The 13,324-nt window shown below is 31.1% G+C and overlaps 1 pseudogene; it reads left to right on the top strand.

The window, feature by feature from the left end:
- The first annotated feature begins 6,241 nt into the window (after nt 1-6,241).
- On the top strand, nt 6,242-10,363 carry LOC110916268 (annotated as a pseudogene).
- The last annotated feature ends 2,961 nt before the right edge of the window (nt 10,364-13,324 follow it).

Here is a 13,324-nt window from a genome sequence, read left to right on the forward strand (position 1 = left end):
CTTCTCCTATATATATATATATATAGGGTTGAGTTCATTTCAGAACTCTAAGTAACTACAGAACTTTCAGAACTCCTAATAAAAATCATTTTATATATAAGTTATTGTATTTAGGATCTTTTTATCATCTATTATATGTATTTTATTTGATTACATACATGTTAAAAGTAGTTTACATATGTTTAATTGCCAAAATTATATATATGTGTCATAACTAATTACATATATGTAAAAAACTAATTTACATACGTGTAATTATAAAATTACATATAAAAATGATAACAATACTCTTAACATGTATGTAATCGTAAAAATACACATAATAAATGATAAAATTATCCTAAACATAAAAATATATAAATAAAAAGATTGTTTATTAGGAGTTCTACGAGTTCTGTAAATATTTATGGTTCTGAAATGATCCTGGCCCTATATATATATATAGGGGATGGATCATGAGAAAACTAGTTTAAATGAGAAAACCAAAAAAACTAACTAAAAAAGCCTAAAAAACAAACCAATTTTTTTTTCTTTACAATTTTTATAAAAAATCGCTAGTTTTTATAAATGGAAAAAAATTTCAAAAATAAAAAATAAAAAAAATTCTTTTTTGTTGTATTATACATGTGCACTATTACGGATATATTGCACATGTGTAGTACACATATAATGCACATGTGTGCAGTACAACAAATTTTTTTTTTTAAATTTTTTTCCATGCATAAAAACTAGCGATTTTTTAATAAAAAATTGTAAAAAAAATTGGCATGTTTTTTAGCTTTTTTTAGGCTTTTTAATTAGTTTTCTAGTTTTTTCATTTAGATCTAGTTTTCTCATGATCCACTCCCTATATATATATATATATATATATATATATATATATATATATATATAGGTAGAGGATCCTGTAAAAAGTACTCAAAGTGTGAATGAAAGTGCAATTGACTAATATAAATGCACATGTGCATTTCTAATATTGTTAACGTAAAAAGTAGTGTATTACACGTGGTAGTGTAAATGAAAGTGTAATTGACTAATGTTTGTAATGAATTACGGAATTTGTCAAAGAAATGATACATATGCACATGTGCATAGATAACTGTCACTCGATTTTTTTTTTGAATTTTTTTATTTTTTATTAACAAAGTATAGCGATTTTCCAAAAAAATAGTATAAAAAAATTGGGTGTTTTTTTAGATTTTTTAAGAATTCCTGTTTGTGTTCACACTGGTTCTCGCGATTCTCGCAATAAAAGGGTGGTTCCTAACGGATCCTTCTCCTATATATATATATATATATATATATAGGATGAGGATCATTACAGAACACTAACTATTGCGGAAACAAAAAGAACAACTCTAAAACTCTAAATTTTAGGATTTAAAGTACATATTTTTTTAAATTTTATGTTTCTTACATTCATATGTGGATTATATATACATAAAAAAATAAAAGATTTTAACCTACACATAGCCTACATACATGTTGGTACTTTTAACCAACACATAACCTACATATGTGTAGGTTATACAAAAAGTGAAAATTTTCCATATTTTGTTTTGAATTCTAGTGTAAGAAACAATAAATCTTATATTTGTAATATTTTCATTTAGTTTTTAGATTTTTAGGATAGAAAAAATGGGTGATTCATTGTGTTCTGCGTGTTCTCGCAATATTTAGTGTTCTGTATAGAACCTTCCCCTATATATATATATATATATATAGGCTAATTATAAGGAGAAAACTCACTCCAGTTGACTAAACCCTGAAAACTCACACATATGGCTAGGATTGAGCCACATCACCTTATGTATAAAAATGAGACAAGGGTAATTTTGTCATTTTCCCCTAATGTTGACTAGATGTGTATGAATTGTACTTGCCCCTTGTAGGATCGGTTGCTGACCCGAACGAGTCGTTCAGAGGTTGTCTCTTGCAATTCAGATGCGGAATAATAAGAAAAGCAAGTAGATATAGCTCGTTCTTCTTCCTAACTGCTTGTTTTACTGATTTGAAACAATTTACAGCTTGATCTTCACACCGGCAGAGCTTCGGCGTGGAATACAAAGCATCACTCCTTAGGATCGCTCATGCACACCTATATATAGAGTCTTGGGTCCGCTCATGTGGACATGTGACACATGAGCGGTTCATACTTGTACACAAAAGCGACCCATGATGCCATATAAGCGATCCAGGCATCACAAGACCCTATAAGCGATCCTACCTCCTAAAACCTATACAAACTCTTGTTTTCTCGTAAAATGTGCCCTATGCTATACAAAACAATGCAAGACCTGATCCTAGACACCTAGACGGAATCAACAGATGTAGTGCACCAACACCCCTCATTCTTCTTTCCTCATAACCATTTTCCAGCTTTTTTATGCAGACATTTCTTCTTAAATCATACACACCTCTCTCTCTCTCTTAAATCACACACACTTCTCTTTATCTCTCTTAAATCACACACACTTCCAGATCTAAATCAACCACCAAAATTCTTCTTCTTATCAAAATCATTCATAATCAACCACCAAAACTCTAGATCTACAAGCGTAACAACCCGGTGACGGTGTAGTTCAAGATCCGGTTTCTTGGCAAACGAAATATTCATCGATCCACCATAAATCATCACCAAAACCACTGTTTTTCTTTGCGGATTTAGTTCTTTGAGTGGTTCAATAGATTTGTAAGGTGGGCTCGGGTAGTTCCTCGACAAGGGTTTCAAGATCCGATGGTGGTTTCAAGATCCTGCGGTGGTTCCAGATCTAAAAGATCCTCCAGATCCATAAGTATGTTTGTTTTCAGGGTTTTTTTTTTCAGATTTGCATTTTTTTTTGCTTTATAGATCTTCATTTTTGTGATTTGTAGATCTGCAACTTTTTTTATTTTTTTTGTTCAAGAAGCTGAATGTTTTTTAGTTCTTGATTTCTGGATATGTTGTTTTTTATTACTGATTTTTTCATTTTTTTTGTGTAAAATTTGTTCTTATGTAAACAATTTGATTTTTTTTTCAGATCGGAACAAATGGAAACAATTTGATTTTAAGTTCTTATGTATTGGATTAAAATCTAAGTACTTTCTTGTTTATTGTTATGATGATTGAATCTAAAAAATCTGTTGTTGTTTGATTCTTGTTAATAAAGTTATATTTTTATATGCATGTTATATTTTTTATGTAACAATTCTCATAACAATTTTATGCGTCTTAGTTATGAAACTCCAAGATCTAGGCTTTTTTTATGTAACACTATGTAACTGGGTGTTAGAAATGTAACAATCGAAGAAAAAAAGCATGTTATATTTTTTGTGTTACCTAAATAATGCCAGTTACGTTTTTTTATGTTACATAAATAATGCCCGTTACATTTTTTGTAACAATCAAATCAAAAATGTCTGTTACATTTTTTTTTGTTACATAAAAAATGTAACAATCAAAGAAAAAATGTCTGTTACATTTTTTGTGTTACAGAAATAATGCACGTTAAAGAAAATAAAGTGCATTGTTACACTTTTTTAAATTACTGTAAAAATAAAGTCTGTTGGTACATTTTTTTCCAGGTTATATGTTACGTTTCTATGTAACATGTAACAAAACCAAAAAAAAAAAATATGTTACAAAAATAGATTATCATATACAATTTTTTAAATTACTGTAAAAAAAATTGGCTGTTACATTTTTTTTGTGTTACAGAAATAATGTCATTTACATGTAACAAAAAAAAGTGTTACATATGTGACGTAAATTTGATCATGCAAAAATTGTAGTGTACGTACCAACATGTAACATCTTTTAGTAGGAAGACGACTTTTGTAAACATATGATGTAATATAACACTTTGTGTCGGACGAGAAAGAAAAGAAAACGCGTTACACTTTTATGTATGTGGATATCGGCGATATCCTTTAAATGGTAACGTTTTTGTACATTTTTTGAAATTATACAGAAAATGTAACGTTATTTGTAGAATGTAACATTAATAAGATGGTACATATAATGTAACCTTATTCAACGTGTATATCCAGTTTTTCACTTAATGCTTTTGCATTTATTTTGTTATATACTACACTAGTGGCCCAAAACAACTGTATGAAGAAGTTGACACTTTTTTTCGTTAATATATATGAATTAAAAAAAACCATCATTTCATGAATAAGATTTTAGTGTTTTTTAATAAGAAAAAGATGCAAGAGAAAGAGAACACATTGGAAAAAGAATTTGTCAGAGCCTTTTTCTTTTCTTTTTTTTAATATGTATTTTTGAATTATTTGTTAAAAAGGATGCACGAGAATTGGGACACTTTGGAAAAGGGGACACATTGAAAAATGGGACACATCAAAGGAAGTCAGATGGACAGATAATTCTATCCCCATTTTACCCTTAGATGTACCATTTATTGATTAATATAATAAAAAGTAGGAGAGATAATACCCAAACACATCACAACCATCCATCACTTCTAATCAATGGTAGATGTTGGGTTTCTTGGGTTTAATCAACTGGAGTGGGTTTTCGATTTATCCTTACCCTATATATATATAGGGGATGGATCATGAGAAAACTAGTTTAAATGAGAAAACCAAAAAACTAACTAAAAAAGCCAAAAAAACATGCAAATTTATTTTTATATTTTTATAAAAAAATCGTAGCTTTTTATGTATGGAAAAAAATTTTCAAAATAAAAAAAAATAATAAAAAAGTTTTTGGTTGTATTGCACATGTGCACTATTACGGATATAGTGCACATGTGTAGTACATGTGTAATACACATATAATCACATATATTGCACATGTGCAATACAACAAATTTTTTTTTTTTGAAAATTTTTTTATGTATAAAAACTAGCGATTTTTTGTTAAAATATTGTAAAAAAAAATTGGTATGTTTTTTAGCTTTTTTTTATTTTTTTAGTTAGTTTTCTAGTTTTCTCATTTATATGTAGTTTTCTCATGATCCTCTCCATATATATATATATATATATATATATATATATATATATATATATATATATATATATATATATATATATATATACTACTTTAATAAGCATATAGGAAGGGCAAGAATGGTCATTTGCCATTGTACAACCATTTAAAGCCCATTGTACAAGCATTTAAGCACAAAGTGTTGAAAGCTTCTTTTCAACACATGCTGTATAACTGGGCGGCAAAACAATTTTTGACCGGCCAGAGCTGGATTCAATTTTTGAATCCGTTTATTCATCCCCCATCCCAAGGCACTTTTTATGTTCCTATTGTTTCTTCTTCTAAGAGAAACCCTAAAACACAAACCCTCCCAACCATCTTCTCCACCGATTATGTTCCTATCCTTTCTTGAGAAACCCTAAAACACAAACCCTCGCATCCATCTTCTCCACCGATGACACCACCAGCGACCGTCGAAACCATCTTCTTCTCTTAAAGAGCCGATGATCTTGGTAAGTTACGATTCTTCTTTCCACATATGATTTTGCTTTGGTGATTTATGAGGGTGCGTTCTAATTTATCTTTGTTTTAGCAAATAAGTTTATAAACAGTTTCTAGGGTTTGTTGTTTTAGGACAAAATCATGGCTGGTTCTCCTTAACATACCCTCTGTTAGCCTTTACTGATGCCAGAGAGTAGTCCATTGATGATGATGAGTTCTTCGGTGAGTATTTCCCTTTTTCATTCTTCATAAATTCTTCGATGCACATGGTTCTTTGCTGATTTATTGAATCTAGAATGTAATTTTTATGTTTGATTGTATAAATTTGTTATAATTTGCGTTTGTTGTTAGCTAATTTTGGATTTTGTAGGTTCGTACTTTTCTAGGGTTTCAAAATATTCAACTCATTTCTATCTCTGAATTTATCTGATTAGTATGTCGATGTATTACTGATAAGAGGTGGGTTATGATATGAATACAGCCAAAATATATAGGAAATAACATATTGGTTGGTATAATCACCTGTGTTTGTGTCAAGCTTTAATTTAGATGGTAATTGGTCAGGATTTTAACTTTAATTGGTAGGTAGAATTAGGGTTTGAATTTTATGATTAACCGAATTTCTCTAGGTAGAATTAGGGTTTGATATTCTTACAGTGTAATCTGTTTATGCAGCTTTGATTTAACATTTGTTTATTCAGCTTTGATTTAACAATTCTTATTGCTGATAATCTAACTTTTAACTGTGTGTTTGAAATTTTGCTAATGAATGTTATGTAACGATATCAGCTGTTACAATGAAGAGTTGTCGTGTTATATGGCTGCTGATGCTGGTGATGGTTAGTAAGACCTGTCTGTCTGAACCCTCACCCGCACCTCCGACGACAAACAACACGAGATGGGAAGTACTTGAAGCCGCCGCTAACCGGATTCACATTGAGGATGGGTCTATGACAAGTATACCACCAGGAGAGTATCACTACTACTTGTGGAATCCTGTAAGTGTTCTTTTAATGGGACTTTGCCTCGCAAATGTATTTGTTAAAAAAAATAATAATGAATGTAGTACAGTCAAAGCCACAAAGCTATTTAATACAAACGATTGTTCGTATAAAACTATGTAGCCATCATCTTTTAGAACAATAGAATCTGTTTTTAATAGCTTTTAATTACGCATCTCATTATCTTGGTGATTAATATGTGATGCCGTACAAATTTTCAGGAACATTTTATTCAAACGAGCCGTGGGTCCTTATCTATTTTTGTATACGGAGACCAAGAAAAACCACCGTTGATTACATATACATGCAGCTTTAAACCGTGAGCAACTCAAAACTTTTTCATTCCCTTCATGTTATTCTGTGGTTTTTGGGTCTCTAATTAACGTTTAATTTTGTGAACAGATATGCTGTGTTTTCAAGGACTATTCTTCTGTCCCGAAGCAGCTTCATTGCTCCTTCATAATTTCTGCCTTTATCACATCAGTCCCCCTGGACACGAGGTCTGTGAACATGCTATTTTGTATTTACGGTTTAACTATGACCACGTAATATTCAATAATCAAGTTCTGATATTCACATGTTTTGAATGTTTGAGAGATCATGTTTATTATGGAGAATATTAATTTTACGTGCCCCTGTAAAGTTAATAATCAGATAATCACATGTCTTGAGTGTTTGACAAATTAAAATTAAAATTTTAAAATTATATTATTAACGTAAAAATTCTCTTCTTGGACTTGTATAAGAGTCGTTTCAGTTAGGAGCAGCAACCATATGTCCTGATGATCCAGTTCTGTCTGTGGAGGATCTTTGTGGTTAGATTCTCGAGGTCCTTAACTATTTTAGGTAAGACATTTACAATTGATCTTGGTAATAATGTTTTTTTTTAATTTAGAGTAAAATGCCATTTTCGTCCATGAGGTTTGGCCAGTTTTGCTACTTTTGTCCAAAGGTTTGTATTTCCGTATCTCGACCCAAAAGGCAATTCGGTCTTTTTCAGGGGTATTCGGTCTATTTACATAAAGTAAAAAAAGCCCGAATTGCCCTTCAAGTTAGCAAAAAAGACGGAAATTCCATTGGCTTAACGGAGAAAAATGAATAGAGTTAACAAGCCGGATAAAAATGGCAAGATTTCAAACCTTTTGGACCCAAATGCGGAAATACAAACCTTTGGACGAAAGTCGCAAGACCGGCCAAACCTCAGGGACCAAAACGACATTTCACTCCTTTAATTATCTTAAAATTAATGAAATTGTATTAATCTTATTTCGTTTAATTTAGGCTTGGTGCATTGATGTGCATGGGGGCAATGGCGGGTGCCTACATTCTTACGCTCTTTGCGGTAAGACTACTCATTTGCCCGTTTTTAAAAGTAATCTAGGCTTTAAATGGAGTTTTTTTTCATTGTTTAACAAATTATGGTTTTATATTACAGAAAAAGTATAGAGACAGGGTTACTGGTTTAATACTTGTTTCTCCTCTTTGCAAAGCACCGTCATGGACCGAACGATTTTACAATAAGGTATGATACAAAAAAAAATAGTTCATCAAGTTAGGTTAAATAAAGGGGAACACTGAAGTTTATATCAACTGTATCATTGCTTATTGTGTGTAGTTGATCTCAAATTTACTCTATTACTATGGTATGTGTGGATTATTGAAAGAGTGTTTGCTTCAAAGATACTTCAGCAAGGTACCTTCTGACTTCTTTCATAAGTTTTGTTTTAAATTAAATACCTTTTTATGGATTTTACATAGTTATATATCTTTAAATTAATTCAAGAAGTCCGAGGTAATCCGGAAATCCCGGAATCAGATATAGTTCAATCATGCAGAAAGGTTAGTCGAGAATTTCCGTCATTAAAGCTTTGATTTAACATTTGTTTATTCAGCTTTGATTTAACAACTCTTATTGCTAATAACCTAACTTTAAACTGTGTGTTTGAAATTTTGCTGATGAATGTTGTGTAATGATATCAGCTGCTTCAATGAAGAGTTGTCGTGTTATATGGCTGCTGGTGATGGTTAGTAAGACCTGTGTGTCAGAACCCTCACCCTCATCTCCGACAACAAACGACACGAGATGGGAAGTACTTGAAGCCGCCGCTAACCGAATTCACATTGAGGATGGGTCTTTGACAAGTATACCACCAGAAGAGCATCACTGTGGAATCTTGTAAGTATTTTTTTAGTGGGACTTTGTCTTGCAAATGTATTTTTTAAAAAAATAATAATAAATGTAGTACAATCAAAGCCACAAAGCTATCCAGTTCCTTTAATATGAGCGTTTTGCTAAATGAGATTGGTTTGATGGTAGGAGCACTTATTCATAAAGCATTGTGGTCCACCATCTTTTATGGGTCTGAGGCAATCACATTCCCTTACAAGCCTGTGCAGATTGGCAAAGAAGAAAGCGATTGAGGATGCAATTATCCATTCTTGTGGATTGAATATCATCGAGCCTGGTAACTACAAGATCTAATTATAGTGTCTCTATTTTCTAATATGCAGTTGTTTGCCATTTGGTTTGACAATTTGTGTGATGCAGAGTTTCTAATCTTGTACATACGTATTGGGCTTTCAAGAGCTATGTTGGCTCTCCATCTACCATTGTAGCAGCTGCTTTTTGTTTAGCACTGAAGTATGTGATTGGTTCCATCATGTAAGTTTTATACTCCAAGTCATATCAAGATTTTGATATACTATTATTCGTATTCTTATGTCATCATCATGTAGAGCTCCAAAGAAGACAGAGTTGCCAGGGGAGAAATTTCCAGACTGTTGGACTAGAGAGAGCAAGTTGCTGGGTGGGCGTCGTCCTGTCAGTTTCGAGACTGGATGATGAAGAACTATCATAGAATCATAATCCTTCCGAAAGATGGAATTTATGCATGGTATTCTGTTGCAGCCCCTTTTCAGATATTCTGCATCATTGTTAGCCCTTTCCCAGGCAGGGGTTGTTTCTGCATCATCGTTAGTCGGTCCACCAATATCATCGTTAATAAGGATCCGTAAGCGCACGTGTACAGTAAATTATATTCTAATCTCAGCTGAAGCTTTTCTTAAAATACAAGGGGCTTCTAAAGCTGAAGCATGTCTTGGAATTGGTATAATTATTGGGACCATAAGTGTTATGAGTTGCAACTATTAGGGATAATCTCAGTTAGGGATGAAAGATTATTAACTATATAAGTATTCAGTGGTATTTTGGTTATTTTAGTACTCCACATGAGGAAAAAAAAGATTTAAAATTTTGGTCATCTAATCATTTTACAGTTTTATGCAAGTTGTTAATTTGGTCGGATTCGTTACAAACTAAAGCAAATTGATACTTTGTGGTCTCTAAAAGCTAACATTTTGGTGGCCTTAACTAAAACGGTTGAATACTTAGGTAGCCTATTTATACTTAACTAAGGTTGCAAAATGGGTAGATAGACTTCAGTTGAAGTCAGATTATGACACATTTCGTGGTGGATTCCGGAACTATTTCATAGTGACCATGTGGTTTTAACTGTAAAGCACATACGCCAAGATCAGTTATGCTCAAGGGCTTAATCCTTCATCTCCTTCATGCGCTTTGTTCAAGGTAATCACCATTTTGCTTATTTAAGCTACATATATGTTTTATAGTCCATTAACATATTTTATAAAATTGCCTAAATGGATTTCAGAACTTACATGTAATTTGTCATCAAAATCTATTAAAAATATTAGATTTAAACAGGAACGCTGTGGCAATGGCGCAGCGAGCGCAGCGGCATGGTTAATAAAAATAAATAAAAAATTGCCACTTGTAAGTTTAATACACCTTGTACTTTACTTGTTTCTAAAAATTGCAACATTTCACTTTACGCATGGTTGATAAAAACTAAAAAAAATGATTGGGTGTATTTGGTTGCAGGACAAAGCTTTGGCTGCACTTGCAATTTAGGACAAGAAAAGGCAATATAACATCAGCGCAGCGAGCGCAGCCGCATCGACACAGCGAGCGCAGCCGCATCAACACAGCGAGCGCAGCCGCAACGCTGCAGCCAGCGTAACCCCAGCGAACGCAGCCGCATCGACGAAGCGAGCGCTGCCGCAACAAGCACCACCCTAGGGTCTAAATAAAAACAAATGTTTAGCTAAAAACCCTCTTGATGACAACAATAAACTAAAATATATATATTTTATGAAGTTATAAAAATATATTTTGGTTTATATATGCATTATATGTAAATGACCTTTATAGTTGGAGTAAAACACAATTACCATTGCCTTCCTATGGCTGGTCATTTGAAAGTATTACATGCATTTTGACTTCCAATAATATTAGCATTGACTATATTTTTACTACATGTAACTCTTTATATCGACAAATCCAAATTAATTCGCTCCCTAGGTTAGGCTAGCCCCATAGTAGCAAAAGTTTGACCATATTGACACGAGATTTATGTATTTTAAACATTTCCATGCTATTTGTTTTTTTTTTGGATTTCTATACTGACTTTTGGTACTACACCAATACCATAATATCACAAGACGACTAATAAACTAACGGTAAACGAGTATATATATATATATATATAGGGTTGAGTTCATTTCAGAACTCTAAGTAGCTACAGAACTTTCAGAACTCCTAATAAACAATCATTTTATATATAAGTTTCTGTATTTAGGATCTTTTTATCATCTATTATATGTATTTTATTTGATTACATACATGTTAAAAGTAGTTTACATATGTTTAATTGCCAAAATTATATATATGTGTCATAACTAATTACATATATGTAAAAAAACTAGTTTACATACGTGCAATTATAAAATTACATATAAAAATGATAACATTACTCTTAACATGTATGTAATCGTAAAAATACACATAATAAATCATAAAATTATCCTAAACATAAAAATATATAAATAAAAAGATTGTTTATTAGGAGTTCTGCGAGTTCTGTAAATATTTATGGTTCTGAAATGATCCTGGCCCTATTAATATATATATATATATATATATATATATATATATATATATATATATATATATATATATATATATATATATATATATATATATATATATAGGGGATGGATCATGAGAAAACTAGTTTAAATGAGAAAACCAAAAAACTAAAAAAGCCTAAAAAACATACAATTTTTTTTTTACAATTTCTATAAAAAAATCTCTAGTTTTTATAAATGGAAAAAAATTTTCAAAAATAAATAATAAAAAAAGATCTTTTTTGTTGTATTGCACATGTGCACTATTACGGATATATTGCACATGTGTAGTACACATATAATGCACATGTGCAGTACAACAACTTTTTTTTTTTGAAAATTTTTTTCCATGCATAAAAACTAGCGATTTTTTTTATAAAAAATTGTAAAAAAATTTGGTATGTTTTCTAGGTTTTTTTAGGCTTTTTTAGTTAGTTTTATAGTTTTCTCATTTAGATGTAGTTTTCTCATGATCCGCTCCCTATATATATATATATATATATATATATATATATATATATATATATATATATATATATATATATATATATATATATATATATATATATAGGTAGAGGATCCTGTAAAAAGTGCTCAAAGTGTGCATGAAAGTGCAATTGACTAATATAGATGCACATGTGCATTTCTAATATTGTTAACGTAAAAAGTAGTGTATTACACGTGGTAGTGTAAATGAAAGTGCAATTGACTAATATTTGTAATGAATTACGGAATTTGTCAAAGAAATGATACATATGCACATGTGCGTAGATAACTGTCACTCGAATTTTTTTTTTGAATTTTTTTTATTTTTTTATTAACAAAATATAGAAATTTTTCCAAAAAAATAGTAATAAAATAAAAAATTAGGTGTTTTTTAGATTTTTTAAGAAATCCTGTCTGTGTTCACACTGATTCTCGCGATTCTCGCAATAAAGGGTGTTTCATAACGGATCCTTCTCCTATATATATATATATATATATATATATATATGGGATCGATCATGAGAAAACTAGTTTAAATGAGAAAACCAAAAAACTAACTAAAAAAGCCTAAAAAACATACCAAATTTTTTTTTTACAATTTTTATAAAAAAATCGTTAGTTTTTATAAATGGAAAAAAAATTTCAAAAATAAAAAATAAAAAAATTCTTATTTGTTGTATTACAGATGTGCACTATTACGGATATATTGCCTATGTGTATTACACATATAATGCACATGTGCAGTACACCATCCGGGTCGCCGTTGACCAAGATTTTTTTTACAACTAGATGTGTGTATTATAAACACATTCGTAAAAAAAAATTTAAACGCCGCGGCCGAGGGGGTAGTTTTTTACACCACATGTTTGGTGTAAAAAAAACAAAAAAAAAATAAAAACACCAAACTTGTGGTGTAAAAAACTACCCCCTCGGCTGCGGCGTTAAAATTTTTTTTTTACGAATGTGTTTATAATACACACATCTAGTTGTAAAAAAAAAAATATTGGTCAACGGCGACCCGGATGGTGTGGTTCTCGCGGTTCTTACAACTCGAGGTGGTTCTTATTCTAGCGGTCTCCTATATATATATATATATATATATATAGGGAGCCGCTAAAATAGGAACCACCCCAGTTGTAAGAACTGCGAGAACCACTATCCACCAATCATATTCAGCCAACAAAAATGGTATATTGGTCATTTACCCTAAATGTCAAATCCTATCATCTCTCTCTTCATTTAATGTGACAAATCATATCTCTTTTCTCTCTCTCTATTTTAATTCACTCCTTTCTCATTTCTCTCTCTCAAAATTCAAATTCATATCTCATATTTCTCTGTAATTGTTCATCTCTCATAAAATAAACTCTTATCTTCATCATCTTCATCTGATGATGAAGAATCTCAATGTTGGAGAAGA

This window comes from Helianthus annuus, chromosome 16 (assembly GCF_002127325.2).
Source record: "Helianthus annuus cultivar XRQ/B chromosome 16, HanXRQr2.0-SUNRISE, whole genome shotgun sequence".
Taxonomy (NCBI): domain Eukaryota; kingdom Viridiplantae; phylum Streptophyta; class Magnoliopsida; order Asterales; family Asteraceae; genus Helianthus; species Helianthus annuus.